Raw genomic sequence first — 8,651 nt, 5'->3', positions numbered from 1 at the left:
CCAGCCCAGCTGCACAAGGTCACCATGGCTTCACAGAGCTGTGTAGAAATGGTTTCTACACAGCTGGAAACCAGAAATGGTTTCTACACAGCCAGATACCACAGAAAAATTTCATGTTGTAACCTCTCCAAATCACAGCAGTGAGGGTCTTGAATGCTCCTAAATAATTGACAAACAAATAGAAATGCCCTTCTACCTGTAAGCTGTTGGCTGAAATCCACCTTCCTCTCATGCTGGTCTCTGAGTTCTCTCCCTGTTTGCGGGGTTGTTTGCGAGCCCTTCTGCAGACTCCAGCCAGCTCATGGGAGGGCAGCAGCTGGACCAGGTCCTCCTTGAGGTACAGTCAAACCTGCACCTCCATCCTTCACTCAAATCCTTGTCTCCTGCAAGAGGTTTTGTTGTTCAGGCTGTCTTGCAGAGAGTTTTGTTGTTCAATCTTCTATGGAGACCTGCCGGAGCAAAGCAGAACAGAAAAATAGCTTTGGCTCCTTGCCAGTGGACTCACCTATAGATTTCCTGTGCAGAATTCTTTTTTTTCCCTTCCCTTAGCTGCTCAAAGCACGTCCTTAAAAGAGGCTCAAGAGATCTTTAAGTCTAAACAATAAAAGACCTATTACTTACCTCAGAGACCAACAACAGCTCTCAAGGGTAAACCTGCATTAATTATGTATTTGAGCATTTGTATGTTATGCATTTAGACAGAATACGTGTTATTTACTGAAGAGCTGGTAATGGCTGTGAAGGGTTGTGATGAACCAGGGTAAATAGGAATGTCTGAGGATTTCAGGACACAGAAAATGGGGATGGAACATTCAGCATTTCACCTTGCTTGCCTGGCTGAGTTGTGGCTGCTGCTCTTTGCCAGCCTTGGGAGGATGTATACATGAATGGTGGTAATGGAAAACCATAGACTATGGCTGTTTAAATCCTCAGATTGTTTTGTAGCCAGAATCTTCCCTTTCAAATATGATAATCTATATTTAGTTAGGTGGCTGCAAAGGAAAGGAAAGCTTGTGTGTGTGAGTCCCTCGAAGATGGGAGCTCTTGTAAATTCAGATTTCTGCCCTGTAACCATGAATTAAACTGCCTTCTTAATGGCAAAATCCACCCAAAACTTATATAGTGCTCCTATCTGAGCAAAGTGCTTCCCCTCTGTAAGAAGAGCAGGATTCACAGAGGAATATTATCAAATATTGCTGTCTTCTTCAAGAGAGGAAGGAAAAGCAGCCAGCATTGAAAGTATCAGAAACTGAACCTAAACACCAGTCTGGTGCCACCAGCTGTGTTGCTGCTGTCACAAATCTGGATTCAGAGACTCTTGCAGAGAAACCATCCCTCTGCAAGTCCAGGGATCATCTGCTGGGAATGATGGAGTTGGGTAGGAAGGGGCCTGGAGGAAAGGTGTCTTTTGGCCAGAATTTTCTCCCTTTGTTTTGCACTAAATGTCATTTCCAGAACTGCTTTCTTCCTGAATGACTGATTTTCATTTTTCTAATATTTATTCTAATGTAATGTTGTAGATATGGACCAGATGGTTTTATGAGGATAACTTTTACTAATGACTATGTAGCTAAGTCACACAACACATTCTCACTTCTCTGAAATAGTGTATACATATTTCTTCCCACCTTTCTTACCATTGGAAGTAGTTCCTTGTTTTCAGCAGAGATAAAACTTAATTTACAGTCATTATTGATCACATTTATCAACACTATTTTTCTCTATGGACTTCATGCTCTTCCTATTCGAGCTAGTGAGCATTTGTAGTTTTCTTTGAAGTTATGATTTTGATATCTGAAGAATTTGCCCAGAAATAAGGGGTCTCTTATCACAGCAGTTGCTTCTATGAATTAAGGTTGCATGATTGGGTCCAGAGGTGGGATGTGCTCTTTCAAGTCCTGAATCAAGAAAATATTTTCTTCAGGGATGCATTGAAACATACATCGAAACATCTCTGCAATTAGTGGGATTTAAATCTGCTTAAAATTAAGAACTATCTCAAATATGGATGGATTTCAGCCTGTTCTTCAATGTTTTCTTGATCTGCAGCATGGATCTGCTAAGTTTTATGATGAACTCGTAAAACTTAGTTTTGAACTATTCAACACAAATCACAGTCAAATATGTTCACCAAGTCTGCAGCTTCAATTTTAAATTTCTGCAGTTCTATTTGGGTTTTTGATAGCTTTAACTTGCAGGGTATGGAGTTTGAGTTTGTTTTTAAATCTTAGTCTAGGTGCTTCCAAATGAAAAAGTTGAAATGCTCCAACTGTGCAAACAGCATTACTCTAATCTGCATAAAGATGGGTGCGGAAGAGCTGGGTATTAGCAATTCATTAATATGCAGTGAAAAGCTTATTTGCACTTTGTCTAAAAGTAACAGTAACTTCAGATTTTCTCTCATTTGCATAAGTGATACAGCACAAGACTAAACCACTCCAATAATAGTCCTTAATAGGATAATCATGTACAGACTTTATGTGTAGGCTCCTGAACTGTCCATTTAGGCACATTTAAGTTAACACACAATGCACAATGAGGAGGGCCATGTTAAGGAATGTGCTAATTTGCTGAATCCAGTTTCCCAGGCAGCATTTACAGGGGTCATTTTTCATGAACTACTCTAGCCACTTAAATCATAATATTTCATAATAAACATCAAAGCCTACTGTACAGTGGGGATCATAAAAAGGCAACAAAGCTTCCCCATGCTCGTATTCACCTTCAGCTTGGAGCAGTGCCTGGCTGGGGGAGAATTTTAAATATATTTACAACTTCTTACCAGCAAAGCTCAATATATAATGGTGCCTGCTAAACCTACATTGATGACCAAAATAGTCTTCCCTGGAGTTGCACCTGCCCTCTAGAAAATAAATCCTCACCTCCAGTAGGTAAACAGCTCCATCTTTGCTCACAGCTGTTCTGCTGCTGGGAGTTCTGGTGTGGTTCTGGGAAAAGCAGCCTCCAAAAGCTGCTCACCTGTGCTTCTCCAAAGAGATTTCTGTGGGTTTTTAACTTGTGCTCATAATCCTTCTGTGTGTTTTGGGATTGAACCCTCTGGGCTGCCAGAACTGATTCCCTTCACCAAAACATTCAAACATAAAGAATTTAAGCAAAACATGTTTAATTTCAATTTTAAACCTGTCCTTACTGAAAGCAGCTGGCTTCACATGGGGCTGCTCATTTGGTGAAAGCAGAGCCCACCCTGCCCAGTGCTGGGTGGGGAGAAAATTATCAGGGTTGGAGATCCCTTTTTTCTTTATTTTTTAACAGCAATAACATTATTTTCGAGGTGAACCACCAATCTCTCCCTGGTGGAGTTAGGCAGCTTAACCTGTGATTTTCCTGCTGGAAAGATCCCTGCCTCTTCCTCTGGTCCTGGTCCCTGCTGTGGGATCCCAGCCCTTCTGCACTTGCTCTGGTAGAGTGAAAACAAAGATCCTTTAAATGAGACATGGGAAAGAAGTGGAATCACAGAGATCATTCCCAGTACCATTTCCCATGTGCATTTAAATGGTGACACTTGAAGGGGCCAGCATGAAGGTGTTGCATGCTGCAGATGGAAAGGCACACGTGAAAACCCTGTTCCAAAAATGTGGCAGCTCCATTGTCCCTCCTTTCCTTCCCTTCTCTTCCCTTGCCCAGCAGTATTTCAGTTTCAGAGCTTGACCCTGAGCAGTGCTGGGCACCAGTAATTTCAGAGGCTTTGGGGCTGCTGGTGGGCAGACTACCAACCTTCTGCATCAGGTTTTTCTGTCACAGAGGATTTTTACAGATACAAATCCATTGATTTCTGTGTTTGGCTGCTGAGTTCCATGTGAGAACCTAATCAAGCCTGAATGTCTCTAACTTTTCTAATGCAGGCAACCTCTCCGCAGATGAACTCTGCTCTGAAATATTCATTTTGGTGGCACGTCTTAATTGCATTGCAATTATTTCTGAAGTTACTCTGAGTGCTTTGCCTTTGCTGCCTCTACATTTTCCATAGGCTCTTAGAGCATTCTTTAAATCAAATGGTGCTCAGATACCATGGTGATGGTTGACATTATTATGGGTGACTGTTTCTTTTGGCCTCAGACAGCAATGGCTGGCAATAGAGAAAAGCATTGGCTGTTTCTGTGTCAGGGTATGTGGGTGTTTTAAAGTCCTCGTGTGAGATGGTGGGTACAGATTAAACTGTGCAGTTTAAATCATAAGGCAAGAAGAATAAAAAAAGTCATATGAGAAAATGCCATTAAGAGAGGCTCAGCTGATTTCATGACACTGCCATCAGCATCCCTGATAATCGTGAATTCTGGCTACAGAGAAAATAGATTACACTCTTTTTGCAGGGGTGGAATATGGATCTGCTGAGAAAGCAATGTGATTTTCTGCCTTGGCTTTGTGTGTGTACAAGCATGTATGGGTGGGGATGCATTAGATATTCAAATCTTTTGCCTCCGTAGCATAAATGTCTTCATTTGGTCTTGTAAGCAAAATACAGGGCCAGAAATTCAGCCTGCTAATGTGATCTCATAGAGGTGTTTGTCAATTCAGTTTTCAAAATAATATGTGTACGTGTACACACACACATGCAAACACAGAGAGATGTTTCCCTTTGGACCCAAAGATTTTCATTAGAGCAGCCCTGGTCAAGCCCAGGAGACAAAAATTGTAAACTACTGCAGTGTGCATGGATCTATAAACTGAAACCCTTTTACTGAAAACAAAGGAAAAAGAATATAAGTCAAATTTTTGAGTAAGACCTGGAATTATCAGCCTGAACCTTAGAGACTCCGAGCTGCGGAGCCACTGCTAAACTGGCTGCCCAGCAGCCAGTGACACTCCTGCATTGAATGTTTAAACACCCTCAAAAACAGAATGAATTTTTCATCTATCACTTCGGCAAACAATCTGGCTGCTGTGTGCTGAGGGGATGAATAGCCCTGCGTGTGGGATCTTAATGGGAAAAGACAAGGGAGCATGAAGTGATGCTTTCCAGAGCGCGTGTGAGGAGCCCACCTCGCTCGCCTTTCAGGAGTTAGATGTCAAGAACTGTGTTTTGCAACAGCATGACTTAATAAATTTTCCCTTTGCTGCCTCCCCTGATGATGTCTCCTGAGCCAGCAAAGGGCGTTTTCTCAGCGTGGTTTTGGGCAGTGGGATTTTGCGAGGGTTTGGGAGCTCACGCCTGGTTCAGAGGGGCTGTGCCAGTGTCTGCAGAGCTACTGCTCCCCTGGCTCGCCTCTCCTGGTGCTGGAGGCTTTGATAGAGCCCATCATCACACACCTTCCCGTCTGCAAGGCTGTGAGGAAGGTGTCCACAACATGGACCATCTCCAAACCCCCTTCTGTTGCAGAAACACAGGCAAGAGAGAATATTTATAGACAGGGAAGCAGCTCTTTACAGTCCCCACCCCATTTCTCGCTTCCTTCTAATCTCTATTCTCCATATTGGTGACTAAGTATCAGCTTGGATTGCTATTTGTAGCACTCCAATTGCTTTCAAAAATAGCAGATTTCTTATTTATTATTTTATTTTTTCCATTTCCTGTTTTATTTTTATGCTGTCGTGGTTTTAAAATTTTTTTTCTCTTCCTAGCACACCAAGTATTTAAAGAAAAACTGCTAGACCAATGTGACTCTTCCAATGTGATCTGTTTGTTGCCCTGATTCAAAAATCCTACAACCACACACTGGTCCTTATTGCAGGAGAATTCTTATGAGATCAGTTATAGAAACTATAAAATGCAGTTAAGGTTCTGATTGCTGATACCACATTAAGAGATAGGACGAATGTATGATGATGATGATAATAATAAAAAGAAGAAGGGACAGTTATTCAGGGGAAAAGGGTGGATGAGGATTAACAGAAAATGAGTTATTTGTGCATGAAATTTTAGTGGAAAGAAACTTTAAGAATTTATGCAAAAAATATTTCAGCTTTGCTTCCCCCCACCTTTGCTCCTCAGGGGTTCGGAGAAAAATGAGACTCAGGCATGAAAAATTTAGAAACTGATATATTGTGAACATTTCTCATTCAAAGCTGACTCTTGGAAAAGACTATTTCCTTTATAAAGGACCATACAGGAGAGGTTTTAACCCCTATAATTTACATGCTATCTTCCACAGAGGCTGATGTGGGGCTGGTCCAGCCCTGGGCAGCAGTACCAGAGGTGGCTTTTCTGAAGTGCTGTTTCTTTCACTGATGTGGTCGAGTCTTCAGGGGTTTGTTCTGCAAAAATTTCAAATACATGACTTTTTAATATTTCTCTCTGATTAATATTTCTCACTGCTTCTTACAAGGGTTCAGAAGCAGAGACACACCTGTGAGTGAAGATGCAACTCATGCCATTTTCCAGGAAATATCTTATGACTCCAACCTGAAAAATTCCGGACATTTTGAGTTCCTTTTTTTTAATTTCAGCCAGTTTGCTTTGGGGCAGTTTTTGGAAATTTGTAAGGTCTAGGAACACGTTACCCTTTTTTAATAAAGCTGGAAATCTGAGAGTCTCCCCCAGCACCTTTCCAGGAGCTGAAGTCTGGAGAGCATTGTGAGGTGACATTCTGCAAGGAACATCTTGATCTTCTCCAGAATGCTTTGTCCTTAACTGTACTTCCAGTCACATATACCCAGGTGCAGGAGGTTGTATTACAGCTGATTGAAAATTTGACCATGGAGGAGGCAAATGAAATTGTTTTCAGGTGGAATTGACGCTGCTTCTCTCTCTCTAGGAAGTGTAAGTCCACTCAGAGGAGACACCTTGTGCTGGAGTCTCCTCCATGGGTGAAATTGTGTGGGGACAAATTTCCCCCATCAGCAAGACTGGACTTCCTAGCAGACAAGGGCAACATGAAATAGCAAGGCTTCAGCTCTGCCTCCAGAGCCCCCCAAGGCTTTAACAATATCTAAGTTGCTGGGATAACCTTAAACAATGGTGAAGCTTCCAAGGGTAACAAGACAAGGACAGCACTGAAATGGCTTCTGAGTTTGCTGCCAATTCCCTGAGAGTTTTGTTTTGACAAGGACAGCACAACATCTCCTGTAGCTGAAGGTGATGGAGGTGTAGTCTCTGGAGAATTTCTTGGATGCAGGACATGGAGTTCAACCTCAACTGGGATAGGCAAGAGCTTGGTGCAGTGAGGTCTGACAAAACTCCATGAAGAATTTGCCCATCACAAAAATACTGCAGGTCTGGGGTTTCAGGCCAATCTCCAGGGTAAAATCAGGTGAGAGAGGTGGAGATGGAAGAAATAAGTTGGTAAAGAGGGGAGGCTGGGGCCCAGAGAAGGCTGGGCTGGAGTGTTGCTGGACACCAGAGCAGTGGCAGTGATTCGTTTAATCACCAGCAGCCTCTCTGGCTGCTCTGGCTTATGCCAGTGGCTACAAGGAGCTCCTTGGGGCAGTAAAAGTGAAATGGTACATTAACCATGCAGGATGGGGCTGCTGAAGCAGCTTTTCTTGGGAAAAGCATCACTTTGATGTATGTGTTTCTGCCCTCACCATTTTAGTCTCACTGCTTGGGAAATGATTAGTGTATTAAAAGCACATGCTGTAAAAATACACCCAAAAAAACCCCCAAGTGTGAGGCATCAGTATCCCCTTGTAATTTCATTTTTATGGTTTCACAAATATAGGCTGTGAGTCTTTAATTGCAGACAAGGCACTGCAAAGCAAGGAGGGATATCCTTGGAATGTAATAGCTGGCCAGAATTAGGCAACAGCTCTGCCCCACCCGCAGCACCCTCGGTGATTTCCTACAGTACTCAGTACAGTCGTTGGTATGTGTGGTGCATTAGTTAAGTTAATTACAACAGCACAGAGATTCATTGCAAATTGTTCCTAGTTAAAACTGAAAATTCACTGGAACAAGGAGTGCTAATTATATTCCACTTGTTACTGCTGTGTCTAGTTAATATTCCAACAGCTGCTTTGGCAAGATAATGATGGCTCCAGCAGAAATTACTGAACAAATAGATTTTTAAATCAGTAACAACATATTTACCAGCGGGTTTTTTTCCCTCTTCATACACAAAGTTAAGCCGTGCCAGAGTTGGGCATTCATATTCACTGAAAAGTAGAGATAAAAAAAAAATCAACATTGCCATTATTGTGTTAATTTGGCACTACTAAAAAAAAAGAAAAAAGCTAAGCAAAAGAATATTATTGATAAATAAATTCTATCTTCTTAGAGGAATTTAGTGCTGTTTCCAGGGTCACAAAACCCAGTGTAGCTTTTTGGGTGACCATACTCAGTAAATTGTCCAGCATTGCAAAGGACAGGACTGGGGATGGATCTTGCTCCTTCTCACAGCCTGAGTAATGAAGTTAAACGATTGTGAGACCTCGTGAGGCAGAGAAACCCTTCCATTGCAGCTGCAGGTCTGTGCTGTGCTGAAGGCAGGGGCAGCCCAGGTTCCTTGGGCTTGGCTTTGTAGACAAATATGTAAACCCCCCTCCCACGCAGTACTGGGAGACTCTGTAAGGCAAAAGTTCTATCTTTCGTCCAGCACAGCAACACTTGTGACCTGAAATAAATCATTTCTCTGTCTGACACAGCAGAAAGGCTTTCGGGGCTCTTTGAGTGCTGCCTACACAGGAGCTCTGAGCCCGTCCCTGTGCTGCAGGACTGGCTCTGCACCCACACAGTGATGCACAGCTGCCTTCAGCAG

The 8,651-nt window shown here is 42.5% G+C and overlaps 1 long non-coding RNA gene across 5 annotated transcripts in view; it reads left to right on the top strand.

Annotated features, from left to right (window-relative positions):
* LOC115947992 overlaps positions 1 to 8,651 on the top strand; it is a 177,462-nt gene that overhangs the window by 68,693 nt on the left and 100,118 nt on the right. The gene's annotated exons all lie outside the window — the stretch shown is intronic.

The sequence above is a fragment of the Geospiza fortis genome, unplaced genomic scaffold (genome assembly GCF_000277835.1).
Source record: "Geospiza fortis unplaced genomic scaffold, GeoFor_1.0 scaffold188, whole genome shotgun sequence".
NCBI lineage: Eukaryota > Metazoa > Chordata > Aves > Passeriformes > Thraupidae > Geospiza > Geospiza fortis.
Note: the sequence above shows the minus strand (reverse complement) of the source record. Positions and strands in the feature narration are given on the sequence as shown.